Source organism: Oculina patagonica, chromosome 13, assembly GCF_052425735.1.
Source record: "Oculina patagonica isolate OP01 chromosome 13, crgOcupat, whole genome shotgun sequence".
Taxonomy (NCBI): Eukaryota; Metazoa; Cnidaria; class Anthozoa; order Scleractinia; family Oculinidae; genus Oculina; species Oculina patagonica.
The window spans coordinates 4,926,728-4,941,832 of record NC_135770.1 but is presented as its reverse complement, the minus strand read 5'-3'; the positions used below and the strand labels follow the sequence as shown (position 1 = coordinate 4,941,832).

At 36.9% G+C, this 15,105-nt stretch overlaps 1 protein-coding gene across 10 annotated transcripts in view; it reads right to left on the bottom strand.

Annotated features, from left to right (window-relative positions):
* Positions 1-8,351, bottom strand: part of LOC144636828 (ZP domain-containing protein-like) — a 59,469-nt gene extending 51,118 nt beyond the window's left edge. For 2 of the 10 annotated variants that reach the window (XM_078496036.1, XM_078496038.1), the window contains exons 1-2: positions 912-974; positions 780-836 (exon numbers count right to left, since the gene is read on the bottom strand). The gene's annotated coding sequence lies outside the window, so the exon portion shown is untranslated. Of the gene's footprint in view, positions 1-779; positions 837-911; positions 1,004-4,215; positions 4,246-4,334; positions 4,356-8,038; positions 8,069-8,151 lie in introns of those variants that run through there. The other 8 variants (XM_078496033.1, XM_078496030.1, XM_078496031.1 and 5 more) reach the window with 8 other exon arrangements.
* Between the last annotated feature and the right edge of the window lie 6,754 nt (positions 8,352-15,105).

Here is a 15,105-nt window from a genome sequence, read left to right as displayed (position 1 = left end):
TTTTACCTTTTGTTATTATTAACTTAATATCAAATCTTAAATCCCAGCAGCGTTTTTATCCATCTTTTAAATGTGAAACTTCTGCGATAGTTGTTCGATACACGCGCCAAATGACGATTGAAAGTTAACGAATATTTCTCTTGTCCTTATTAAGAGAAAACTTGCAGTAACAGCTTAAGAGTAAACATAGGAAATTTTAAAGTGAAAACGAAAAAATAATTGGATCTTTATTGATAACTTAGAAAAATGAATTGACAGCAGTCGGCTTGCAAATACCGAGTTAAATAACAACTGCTTTAACAAGTAAGCCCAGATGTAACACGGTTTTGTCATTCTGAACCGACCACTGACTTAACGCACACTTCACTGTACAGTCACTTCACCGAATTACGAATTTGTCATTTAAAAGGTTACCGCAAGAACTTTTCGCAGCTCTATATGACTTGTCTTGACGCCAAAATGTTTAGTGAAAGTAAAAATGTTGTGAGTTAGCTGTCCACTTGCTTGGTGAACGCCCACATTATTAATTGAACGAGAACCGCTCGCTTGATTCTGCCACCTAATAAAAAACTACACGAGCCAAACACAACAAAATTTGTTTCGTTCGGTGACGCGAGAAAACAATTAATCTAGAACGAGTAGTAGCTCATCGATCGTCTTTGAAAACAGCGCGACCGTCACTTGAGTCCTGATCAGAAATGGGCGTGTAAAGAATCTACTTCGAATACGTATTCGCACTTGCAATAAAAGCAAAAAACATAGATCATTGAAAAACTTACCAAAGTTGGAATTCACTTCTTCTTACAAGACAAAGTTCAAACTGCTGCTGCCGGCTGCTATAAAGAAAAAGAAAAGAGCAAGTTAGAACCCGTGAGAAAACTTTGTTAAACGTGTATCACAAGTGTTGTTACCTGTCTGAGGTCTTCGTGAACTGAACTGAACAAGCCTTTGATGACTCAATAAATATTTGCTTGAAACAATAGAAAAATCAGTGAACCTTCCAGCATGAAAGAAATTTCTATTCATAGCTGTTTGTAGATTGCATTTTCACCACTGGAATGTTCTTTGAGTGTTTATGTATCGAAGGACAATTAAATAATGTTAGTATGGTTCATTAGAGACGGCAGGGCGTACTTTTCTCGAGGCACTATTGCATTGTTTTTACATTCCGCTAAAATCACGAACATCTGTGAGTCCTAAATGTGCCTGTGACCAAAAATAAGGGGAAATTGTTTTCTGCAATATTCTCTCTGAGAAAATTTTGCTTGTCCCTCCAAAACCTTTTCACCAAATTAAATGTATATCATGGCAAAAACTAAAAGTATGCAAAATATGCTACACAACCTATTACGCAATAATTTGTGGCACAAACAATTTAATCCACTCAGTTAAGTTTTAAAGGTCTCTACAAGTAAGAACAGTACATGATTGCTCTTTTTGGTTCATAAAATAATTGCATTTTTATGGGTTCTAAAAAATATTAGACCGAGAGCAGACAGCTCTTTATCTAGGAATAATAAAACCATTTACATTTCAAAGAAAACCCATCAAGTTTACAAGTGGCGTATGACGACGAAGTTGACGCATTTGCTTGGCCGCATACAAGGCGTTGTCATAGAAACATGCTAACAGAAACTCCTACTGACTACAATTTTTGATTAATTGATTTTCTTTCACAATGGGAGTACGTTTCTAGAGTGCACTAAAACAGATTTAATTATTATTTAACTCTGGCGCCAACACAGCAAGAGGGATAGATGTCGTCAATAGTGCTTTCTTTTTCTGAAACCTTTTGTTTTCCATTTAACATCCTAAAATTTGCCGATTTTTCTCGAGAATCTTGAAACTGTTCGGTTTTAGCAACGTTACAAACAAAACCAGAACAACCAACATTCCTGCTCAACATTCTTGTTAAGTGAACTGCAATAACTGCTATAATTGCGCATTTAGTCAAGAACGTTAAGATAATAAGGTTATATTTAAAAGATATTAATCAATTAAATATTTGAAAGATAATAAGGTCACCCAGTTGCAATCACTGTTCTCTAGGTTAAAAGATAAAATTATTGAATTAGCAAAACGAAATGCAATTTTCAGCTTTTGATTTTTATAACGTTATTTAAAATTATGCTTTGATGAACATATTTTATAAATACCAGACTCAAAAGCCATGTTTAACTCCTCTGGGGGAGTTATGGACCCCATGTGTGAAACGTCCTTAACAACCACCGTTTGTTGTTTTCCGCAAAAACTAAAAAACAAATATTTGAAGTGCTTATGACATAACGTAACTTTTCTTTTTGAAAGCGTAAGGGCACAGCATGCGAAAATTGCTGTTCATTATCAAGTGTTTTATTCAAAGTAAACAAAAACATGAAATACCTGACGGTTTTTTCTTTGAAATGAGGGTCGGCGTGTAATTCTTGAACTTTCTTGTGTTTTTATTGCGCCAGCAGGCAAAATATTTGACAATTTTTTCCCGGAGTAGCAAGTTGGCGAATTTAGCCTTACATGGTTCACGCTGATGTATCAGTGATGGATAAACAGTGCTTGAGTTTTTGTTTGGTTTAAAATGGCGTGGGTCTGACAAAGTTTGTTTAAACTAATTATATCGGGAAGGCTTTTAAACATGGTTAAAAAGGTTCCAAACACGCAAATACCGTTTTAGCGACACTTGATGTTGTGCACAATCTAGCGACCGACATAAAAACTCTGCCTTAGTGCAATAAAATTAAGGAGTTGTCTTGAACACGGTACGCAACCGAATTAACAACAAGGTTTACGGTCTAAGGATCACATTACTAGTTACTAAATAAGCACACTACACTTAGTGATAACGCTGTTTCAAATTAAAAAAAGGTTATAACGAAGTATACATGCACAATTGAAAAAAACAATTTTGCCATTGTAAGTTATTGAAACTGTCGCCTTCACAATAACTCACGCTCAAGAACAGTTCCTAAAACGCAAATACGCTCCTCATAGTTAAGTTTTAACTTGATCTTTGGGCAAAATAGCTCCCGATTGACTTATAATCGCAATTTTTATGCCATATTCAAACTGACTTCGGATATTTTGTGTAACTTTTAAAAAGACGAAAAAACTAATTTGTTTATTGGAGGGAAACCTGTTTGATTCTAAATTAATCTTAGCCGGAGGGTTTCGCAAAGGGAAAAAGTCTCTTACGCGTACATCACTAGCATCTCCACGAATCAAAATTTATAGCATTAGATTTGTTAGGTTCCACGCGAAAAGCTGAGAGAAAAGAAGGGTACAGAAAAGACAGCTCTCTGATGAATTGAACTGGATTTCTAAATTCGTTAGCAAGCAAGAGACACTCACTGTGCGCGTCTCTTTCTCGCACCGGATATGCATTTGCAGTTGGATTGGTTCGATCCTTTTCTGGTGAAATGCTATCATTTTATTAACTAAACAGTTCAACTGATTTCAAGTTTTTTTTTCTAACTTTGTTATATTAACAATCAATTGATAACAGCTCATATACTCGTGTTTAACAAATCGGACTCCTGCTTTGCGTGCTGTGATCGCAGAGCGAATCAAAACTCCACTCAATAACTAAAACAAGTTCGTAAATCATGCATAAGACTAGTTAACTCTCTTCTGTCAGTTCCTTTCTAACGATATTTTTGACGCACAAAGTTTGATAATATTTGCAATTGCACTTTCTTTGGCAAAAAGAATGGCAATACAATGTATGACGAAATACAAATTCCATTGCATGTTTAAAAGCGGACTCGCTTGATTGATTTTTTTCATCAAAAACTGTCCTGCATGAGCGAAATTGTTAGCAGTTGACGTAAAATATTGCAGAAGATGGTAGCTCGCCCCCAGTGAATTTACAAGCAAACAGCATGTCATCACTGTACAAATCATTTATTTTTAAGGCAACATCACGCGAACGCAAAAATTAGTTGTATGTTACTAGTGTGATCTACATAACGACATTGTAGGCACCAATCAACATATTTTATAACACCGGAGAAAATGTATTCACGACGTCAATAAAGCAAAGCTTAAATCGTCTGAAGGCTAACCGACTTAGGGCTATAAACTGTCTTCAGGACTAAACGATATACGTTCAATTAACAAACAGATTGGCGTTCAAACTTTTAGTGAAAACATAAATAAACAACACAAATGAAATTTTAAACAGAACATATCAAGACTAAAGTGACTGAAATAGCCTTGACTCACCTAAGTTCAATTGAGACCTGGAGCTGGCTGCTGAGAAGGAGAAGGAAAAAACAAAAAGGGAGAGTTAAGCCATATTGGAAAACTTTAGAAAACACCTATTCAAAAAAGCATAGCTATACCTCTCTGAGGGTCTTTATCAACTAAATGATGAAACAACTTTCAATTTATTTTAATGGTGTCTGCCATAAATAAAAGAAGTCAAAGAACAAAAAGCGGGCGTTGTTAAAATAAGAAAGGACATGTCATCGGCCACATCCTGGTTTGAATATGATTGAACTTATCACGGCATGGTAGTACACTTAAAAGGGAACTAAAAAAACGTTGAAAAATCCTGTAGGATTAAAGAAATTAACTTTCAAAACTGCAGACAACAAATGTTCCCAGAACACAGACAGTTTAACACCCTGCTTTGGGATTTATGTTTATTTGGCTTGAGGGTAAAAATAAAGATCAAATGGTTCAGTAATTTCCTTGAGACATTGTTCATTTCGGCCACAGTCACGAAAATTAAACCCACTCATAAAAATGGAAAAAGTTTCCATGACTTTTTCAACGTTTCTGTTAGAGATTTGAGTAGGCAGCAAGGAATATGCATGGGTCTTTAACAAATTGTGTTTGTTTTCAAGAAGTAATTTGCATGTCCCGCGGATTTGTCAGTCGCGAGCACTCAATTGTATCGGCAGAGGCAAATAATTGATCTGTACACTGCAAAATCACGATATTGGGCAACATGGATTAAAAATCGCCTTAAAAAATCGCTGTTTAGAAATTGTCCTGATAATCTCTCTACAAATTTGTCTTGTTAAAATTTAGTAATTGCTGATGAAAAAGGCAAGACAAGCCATTCTTTTCAATTGCGTACATGCATTAAAATTCTGCTGTTATGGAATTCGTTCTTTGTGTTTCGATTCACGCAAAGCAAATGAACCGAGACGCCATTATGAGTTAGATCCCTTGAAAATAAACGCCGCCCGATGGATTTTGAAACAGCAATTTTTCTTTATTTTTCCAATATCATGACCCCGCTTTTAAACTGTCCCTCTTTGCTAAAACTACGAAAAAGTAAGCCCGGGCCTTCTTATCGAAATTTTATGTTCTTTCTAGACGACATTAAGTGAAGCTAATTAAGAGTTATTTTTAAAAGATAATTTGCAATTGCGGCATACTCAAAATGTGAGAGAATTTTTGGGCTTTTTGTTAATTATCTCAAGGTCTTGGTCAAGGTCATGGGTTTGTGTGTACATGATGTTGTCTTGGTTTCAAAACGACCAAAACTGCTTTAGGAAACTCAAGATTCTTCGAAAGTGACGTCCGTAGCGTGAAGACACCTAATCAATAAATATAGAAAATACCAGACTTGACGTAGCCATGGTGACGAGCAATAGTTTCCTTCTGGTCAAGTTTTTACGTTATTTTGAGCTTCTTAGAATATTCAAGTCTTGTTTGCAATTAGTGAACAAAAGCATGAGAAAATGAGACCTTATGGAACAAGAAAAATCTTTAAGTCATTACTACTGAGCAAACAGTAACAGCAAAACATGATGTTTATATTACACAAAGAACTTAAATATAAATTTAGCAACGGGAGAAACAGATACTTTACAGTGTCATTTGCATTCCGTCAATTGATGGAGATCAAAGATTTTTGATTGAAGAATCCCTTTGAAGTTAACTTTCCAACGTTCGTTTTAAACGATATTTCGCCAGTTGTCAAGCGATCTCTTAGATTATATTAAAAGAAAGCTGATATATTTGGTGTAAAAGAATATGATAAAAAAAATATTTTATTATGTTTTTATTATGTAAATATAGATGCGTTGAATTTCTGGGTATCCTGCGTAATGACTGAGAACCCCATGAGGGTTTTTAATTAGTTTTAAAAAACTAAAATTGATTATTTTCTCAGGCATCCACTTTACTTTGATATGGTTATCAAACTGAGCATGTCGTAAGAACAGAGAGCGAATTTTGATGCAGTGAGCTTGCAGACCGAAATAGTGGACAAACATTAGAATTCCGCTTTACTTTACGACCAGCCGGTTCATACTACCGCACTGTTGAAAATGAAGTACAGCTACCGATTCCTCGAACCAGAACCTCCAATCGAAACGAAAATTGGATCGAGAAATCGGGAGTTCGTGTAATCAGGGGTAATCGTATTAATAACGACTTATTGAAGCAGATCAAAGGGAGTTTTGGTTCGAGTTATCTGAACGTTCGAAGAAGAGTACAGAAAAGACAGCTCGCTGATGGATTGAACCGGAACCAGTTCTAAATTCGTTAGCTGGCAAGACGCAGTACGCGTCTCTTTCTCGCAACGGATCACCCTGCGAGCAGAGCCTCTTTTAACTTCCCTTTAGTTGAGATTTGGGAAGTAGAAAGAGGCTCTGCCTGAATCTTGTCATTTCTTTGAAGTCGCCGCAGCCCTAAAGTTTGGGCTGGTCAGCCCGGATTAAACCGGTTTTTGCTGCGCAGGCATAAATTTTTTAGAGAAACTGACGGTCAAGACAGAGCGCACAGTACGCTCTCAAAAGCACAAGAGCTGACGAATGCTCTCGCCATCTGCTACGTTAGTGTACACGTGCAGCTTTTGGATCATTTAAGATCTCGGTTTTTCGCAAACCAAGAAGAAATTTCACTGTTAAAATCGCACATCTCTACCATAAATTCACTAACAATACCTCAAGCGGTACTTGACGTGTTTTTACTGAAGGAATTCAGACGCTCTTTACAAAAAAGAAATTATGAAAGAAACACTTTGTTCACGCTGTCGTGTGCGATCCGTCACGCCATTCCGCGCGCGCATGCCAAGATTAAATCGTCCTCGCGCAAGCCCGCGCAAGCTAAACGCGCAAGCATCGCGTAAACCTCGCGCATGCTCAACAAAGATTTTACACGATTCTTGCAGAGCCCTTTCTTCTCAAGTATATCAGTGGAAAAGAAAGGGCTCTGCTCGCAGGGTGGCAACGGATATGATTTTGCAGTTGGATTGGTTCGATCCTTTTCTGGTGAAATGCTATCATTTTATTAACTAAAAAGTTCAACTGATTTCAAGTTATTTTCTAACTTTGTTATATTAACAGTCAATTGATAACAGCTCATATACTCGTGATTAACAAATCGGACTCCTGCTTTGCGTGCTGTGATCATAGAGCGAATCAAAACTCCACTCTATAACTAAAACAAGTTCAATCATGTTCAATCATGTATAAGACCAGTTAACTCTGTTCTGTCAGTTCCTTTCTAACGATATTTTTGACGCACAAAGTCTGATAATGTTTGCAATTGCACTTTCTTTCAGTTGGCAAAAAGAATGGGAATATGACGAAATACAAATTCCATTGCATGTTTAAAAGCGCACTCGCTTGATTGATTTTCTCATCAAAAGTGCCCTGCATGCATGAGCGAAATTTTTAGCAGTTGATGTAAATTATTTGCAGAAGATAGTAGCTCGCCCCCAGTGAATTTATAAGCAAACAGCATGTCATCACTGTACAAATCATTTATTTTGAAGGCAAGATCACGCGAACGCAAAAATTAGTTGTATGTTACTTGTGTGATCTACATAACGACATGGTGGGCACCAATCAACATATTTTAAAACACTGGAGAAAATGTATTCACGACGTCAATAAAGCAAATACTTAAATCGTCTGAAGGCTAACCGACTTAGGGCTATAAACTGTCTTCAGGACTAAACAATATACGTTCAATTAACAAACAGATTGGCGTTCAAACTTTTAGTGAAAAGATAAATAAACAACAAAAATAAAATTAAACAGAACATATCAAGACTGAAGTGACTGAAATAGCCTTGACTCACCTAAGTTCAATTGAGACCTGGGGCTGGCTGCTGAGAAGGAGAAGGAAAAAACAAAGAGTTAAGCCATATTGGAAAACTTAAGAAAACACCTATTCAAAAAAGCATAGCTGTACCTCTTCGAGGGTCTTTATCAACTAAATATTAAAACAACTTTCAATTTACTTTAATGGTGTCTGTCATAAATAAAAGAAGTCAAAGAACAAAAAGCGGGCGTTGTTAAAATAAGAAAGGACATGTCATCGGCCACATCCTGGTTTGAATATGATTGAACTTATCACGGCATGGTAGTATACTTAAAAGGGAACAAAAAAACCTTGAAAACCCCTAAAGGATTAAAGAAATTAACTTTTAAAACTGCAGACAACAAATGTTCCTAGAACACAGACAGTTTAACACTCTGCTTTGAGATTTATGTTTATTTGGCTTGAGGGTAAAAACGAAGGTCAAATGGCTCAGTAATTTCCTTGAGACATTGTTCACTTCGGCTACAGTCACGAAAATTATATCTACTCATAAAAACGAAAAAGTTTCCGTGAGTTTTTCAAAGTTTCTGTTAAAGATTTGAGGAGGCAGCAAGGAATATGCATGGCTCTTTAACAAGTTGTGTTTGTTTTCAAGAAGTAATTTGCATGTCCTGCGGATTTGTCAGTCGCGAGCACTCAATTGTATCGGCAGAGGCAAATAATTAATCTGTACATTGCAAAATCACGATATTGGGCAACGTGGATTAAAAGTCGCCTTAAAAATCGCCGTTTAAAAATTGTCCTGATAATCTCTCTACATATTTGTCTTGTCAAAATTTAGTAATTGCTGATGAAAAAGGCAAGACAAATCATTCTTTTCAATTGCGGACATGCATTAAAATTCTGCTGTTATGGAATATTCGGTCTTTGTGTTTCACGCAAAGGCAAATGAACCGAGACGCCATTATGAGTTAGATCCCTTGAAAATGAACGCCGCCCGATCGTTTTTCAAACACCAATTTTTTCTTTATTTTTCCAATATCATGACCCCGCTTTTAAACTGTCCCTCTTTGCTAAAACTACAAAAAATTAGCCCGGGCCTTCTTATAGGAATTTTAAGTCCTTTCTAGACGACATTAAGTGAAGGTAATTAAGAGTTATTTATAAAAGATAATTTGCAATTGCGGCATACTCAAAATGTGAAAGAATTTTTTGGTTTTTTGTTAATTATCTCAATGTCTTGGTCAAGGTCATGAGTTTGTGTGTACATGATGTTGTCTTGGTTTTAAGAGGGCCGAAACTGTTTTAGGAAACACAAGATTCTTCGAAAGTGACGTCTGTAGCGTGAAGACACCTAATCGATAAATATAGCAAATGCCAGACTTGACGTTACCATGGTGACGAGCAACAGTTTCCTTCTGGACTAGTTTTTAACGTTCTTTTGAGCTTCTTAGAATACTTTCAAGCTTTGTTTGCAATTATTGAACAAATCATGAGAAAATGAGACCTATTGGAACAAGAAAAATCTTTTAGTCGTTACTACTGAGCAAACAGGACCAGCAAAACACGATGTTTATATTACAAAGAACTTAAATATAAATTGAGCAACGGGAGAAACAGATACTTCACATTGTCATTTGCATTCAGTCAATTGATGGAGATCAAAGATATTTGATCAAAAAATCCCTTTTTAGTTAACTTTCCAACGTTCGTTTTAAACGATTTTTCGCCAGTTGTCAAGCAATCTCTTAGATTTTAGTAGAAGCAAGCTGATATATTTGGTGTAAAAGAATATTAAAATAAAATATGTTATTAAGTTTTTTTAGTGTAAATATAAATACGTTGAATTTCTGGATATCAAGCGTAAAATCTAAGAACCCCACGAAGGTTTTTCAATTAATTTTAAAGAAACTAAAATTGATTATTTTCTCAGGCATCCACTTTACTTTGATATGTTTATCAAACGGAGCATGTCGTAAGAATAAAGAGCAATCTTTGATGCAGTGAGCTTGCAGACCGAATTAGTAGACAAACATTAGAATTCCGCTTTACTTTAGGACCAGCCGTTTTATACGACCAGACTGTTGCAAACGAAGTACGACTAACGATTTCTCGAACCAGAACCTCCAATCGAAACGAAAATTGGATCGAGAAATCGGGAGTTCGAGTAATCAGGGGTAATCGCATTAATAACGACTTATTGAAGCAGATCAAAGGGAGTTTTGGTTTGAGTTATCTGAACGTTCGAAGTCAATCGGGACTCCACTGTTCCAAAATGTAGCATATTTGCGTGACCCAAGGTCTATGAAAGTATCGTGATGGAGTATAAATTGCATTGCGTGTTTGAGTGAAACTCATCTAGTATACTTCTTTAATTGTTTCACGGTCCTTGTGATCTTGGAATCAAAGAAGTTTTATTCAGAAATTTAACATAAGTGGATCCGCTTGGTTGAAATCCAAACACTTTCATTAATAATTGCCAAACGAACGAAAGTCGACATGATCATGCAGTTTTAATTTGTTAAGTTGAATGGCCGAGAAATTTTGTCAACAATTTGCAGAAACAGTACCTTGCCCGACATTTTTGGCAAACATTGTAAAATTTAGTGTTGGTTAAACATCCTTTGATAAAAATGTTCATATTACTAACAGGCATTTATAATTAACCTAAAGGAGGTCATTAGTTCTTCAGTCAAGCCTTTAGATGCCAATTTATTATTGACACCCAAAGATATATTTACCTATTTTGTACAAAAGTACTTGCGTTTTTCTCTCTTAAAACAGACCTGGCGAAAGGCTAGCTACCAATAATAAATATAGCTAATAAAACATATGCATGTGAGGAAAACGTTTTCACTTTTTATAGTTCTTAACGCATCACTGAAAAGTCTCTAAGGATGTCGATCTTAAAGCAGGCTTTAATTTGCTTTAGTAGTGTCTGCCATTGATAAACAAAAGAAATCCAAGAACACTTGAAAATGCCTGCCGTTGTCCTTATAGAAAGGCCAAGGTTGAACGCCACTAAAAATGATTCTTTGAGCAAGCTTTAATAAACAGGAAAAACAGTATAATGGCGTTCAAATCCTGGCCTTTCTATAGGGGTTAAAATGGCGTTCAAACTTAGCCTTTCTATTCAGTCGCCAAAGAACACTTTTTCTACCATTCTTTCCTGACTGACGGTATTTGCGAAGTTATTCCAAACAAACAAGTCTGGGCTCGCTGATTCTATAATAAATTAAAAAATAAGTAGAAACTTAAACTGCATTGCGTGTTTAGGTTGATTCGCTTGGTTTAATACCAAATACCTCGGAATCTGATAAGTCACGAACGAAATTTTCAACATTTCGACAAAAAATACCTCGCCCGAGCTATAAGCCGAGTTTAAATGGTTCTAGGACTTCTAGTGCAAGTTCTATTTGCTAAAGCACTCGTCACCAAATATCACCATGTGTAATATCAGTCACAGTGGAGATATATTTAGAACGGGATGGGGGAGGGGGAGGGGGAGGGGGAGCGGGGAGGGGGGAGGGGGGAGGGGGAGCGGGGAGGGGGGAGGGGGGAGGGGGGCTGATTAACGGAATAGCTTGTTTGAATATCTGCTTAATGAAAAGTCTCTCCCATATTAAACCTTGAATTACAACAGAAGCTTATGAAGCTAATATCTCCAAGAAAGAGGGAAAAAATACGAAAGGGATTTCACTAACAGTCATAAGGGAAATAAGCTAAAATGCTTTTAACATGCGGCAATAAATTAAATATACTGACATTCTTTTTTGTTAGCAAAGGCTGCTTTACTAAACCTAGAACCAAAACTCCAGCCGCGTTTAATGTTAAGTTTAGCTGCTTGAACTTGCCTTATTTTTTATATTTTTATATAAACGCAAAGCTGAAGGACGCAGAACCTTTGCAAGGGAAACTGGAATTACAGTATAGAGCGTTTTCGCCTAAAAAACAAGATCGTTTTTCTTGCATTAAAAATATCACTGAACAAATGTCCCGGGGGGTGGGGGTACTCCCTATAATGGCCTACACGGGGAGGCTCCGCCCGAAAGGGGTACTTTTTTTCGGGATTCAGGTATATAAAAAGGTAGGGATTTTACAAGTTTAGGTATATGAAAGGGTAGGAAATTCTGTCATTAAGATATTTTAAAAGGTCGTTTAAATTAAATATTACGAACAGACGAAACTAATGGCTGTATCGTCTTAATTTATTAAGCGCTACATAAAAATGTCAAGAAAACGTCCTTTTTCTAAGAACATGTCGTGTCGTTGAGGTATCTGAAAGGGGTACCATTTTTCAATAAAAGGTATACGAAGGGGATACCTTTTCTGTCAAAATGGTATAAAAAAGGGTAAGGGGTTGGACCTCGGGGCGGAGCCTCCCCGTATAAAACCTTTTTGAGTACCCCCCGGGACAACTGTGGAGTGGGTGGAAAGGAATATATTCTCCAAATTTTAACTTCGCAGTGCACTTTGCTCTTCATTTAAAAATTACAGAGCTTTTTCATTTCTCGCCTGTCTGCAAGAAGGAGAAGAACGAAAGATTTTGCTACCAAAATCATGCGTTGCACTTTGGAATGCTTTAGTTATCAATTATAACTAATAAGCACATCTCAAAAGAATTTCAAAAGTGTGGAAACATTGTTTTCTGTAACATTATTTTGAGAACACGTTGTGTTAGGCTGTCTCAAATTTCCAAACGGTTTATTTTAATAATGTTTACTAAAATATACTAAACAGCTTTGTAGGTTTTGGCTTGAAAGGTCTAGACTTCTTTTAGAGGCCTTAAACGTCATCAGTAACTCAACTACACTCAACTTCCTTCTGCTCCACTCTACTCTACTCTACTCTACTCTACTCTACTCTACTCTACTCTACTCTACTCTACTCTACTCTACTCTACTCTACTCTACTCTACTCTACTCTACTCTACTCTACTCTACTCTACTCTGCATTACTCTACTCTACTCTACTCTACTCTACTCTACTCTACTCTACTCTACTCTACTCTACTCTACTTTACTCTACTCTACTCTACTCTACTCTACTTTGCTCTACTCTTGTCTACTCTAGTCTACTCTACTCTACTCTACTCTACTCTACTCTACTCTACTCTACTCTACTCTACTCTACTCTACTCTACTCTACTCTACTCTACTCTACTCTACTCTACTCTACCTTACACTCTACTCTACTCTACTCTACTCTACTCTACTCTACTCTACTCTACTCTACTCTACTCTACTCTATTCTACTCTACTCTACTCTACTCTACTCTACTCTACTCTACTCTACTCTACTCTACTCTACTCTACTCTACTCTACTCTACTCTACTCTACTCTACTCTACTCTACTCTACTCTACTCTGCTCTACTCTACTCTACTCTACTCTACTCTACCTCTACACTCTACTCTACTCTACTCTACTCTACTCAACTCTACTCTACTCTACTCTACTCTACTCTACTCTACTCTACTCTACTCTACTCTACTCTACTCTACTCTACTCTACTCTACTCTACTCTACTCTACTTTGCTCTACTTTGCTCTACTCTACTCTACTCTACTCTACTCTACTCTACTCTACTCTACTCTACTTCACTCTACTCTACTATATCTACTCTACTCTACTCTACTCTACTCTACTCTACTCTTGCTCTACTCTACTCTTCTCTACTCTACTCTACTCTACTCTACTCTACTCTACTCTACTCTACTCTACTCTACTCTACTCTACTCTACTCTACTCTACTCTACTCTACTCTACTCTACTCTACACTCTACTCTACTCTACTCTACTCTACTCTACTCTACTCTACTCTACTCTACTCTACTCTACTCTACTCTGCTCTACTCTACTCTACTCTACACTACTCTACTTTGCTCTACTCTACTCTACTCTACTCCACTCTACTATACTCTACTCTACTCTTCTCTACTCTCCTCTACTCTACTCTACTCTACTCTACTCTACTCTACTCTACTCTACTCTACTCTACTCTACTCTACTCTACTCTACTCTACTCTACTCTACTCTACTCTACTCTACTCTACTCTACTCTACTCTACTCTACTCTACTCTACTCTACTCTACTCTACTCTACTCTACTCTACTCTACTCTACTCTACTCTACTCTACTCTACTCTACTCTACTCTACTCTACTCTACTCTACTCAACTCTACTCTACTCTACTCTACTCAACTCTACTCTAATCTACTCTACTCTACTTTACTCTTCTCTACTCTACTCTACTCTACTCTACTCTACTTTGCTCTACTCTACTCTTCTACTCTATCTTCCCTCTCATTGCTCTTCTCTACTCTACTCTACTCTACTCTACTCTACTCTACTCTACTCTACTCTACTCTACTCTACTCTACTCTACTCTACTCTACTCTACTCTACTCTACTCTACTCTACTCTACTCTACTCTACTCTACTCTACTCTACTCTACTCTACTCTACTCTACTCTACTCTATTTTCTCTACTCTACTTTACTCTACTCTACTCTACTCTACTCTACTCTACTCTACTCTACTCTACTCTACTCTACTCTACTCTACTCTACTCTACTCTACTCTACTCTACTCTACTCCACTCTACTACTACTCTACTCTACTCTACTCTACTCTACTCTACTCTACTGTACTCTACTCTACTCTACTCTGCTCTACTCAACTCTACTCTACTCTACTCTACTCTACTCTACTACTACTCTACTCTACTCTACTCTACTCTACTCTACTCTACTCTACTCTACTCTACTCTACTCTACTCTACTCTACTCTACTCTACTCTACTCTACTCTACTCTACTCTACTCTACTCTACTCTACTCTACTCTACTCTACTCTACTCTACTCTACTCTACTCTACTCTACTCTACTCTACTCTACTCTACTCTACTCTACTCTACTCTACTCTACTCTACTCTACTCTACTCTACTCTACTCTACTCTACTCTACTCTACTCTACTCTACTCTACTCTACTCTACTCTACTCTACTCTACTCTACTCTACTCTACTCTACTCTACTCTACTCTACTCTACTCTACTCTACTCTCTCTACTCTACTCTACTCTACTCTACTCTACTCTACT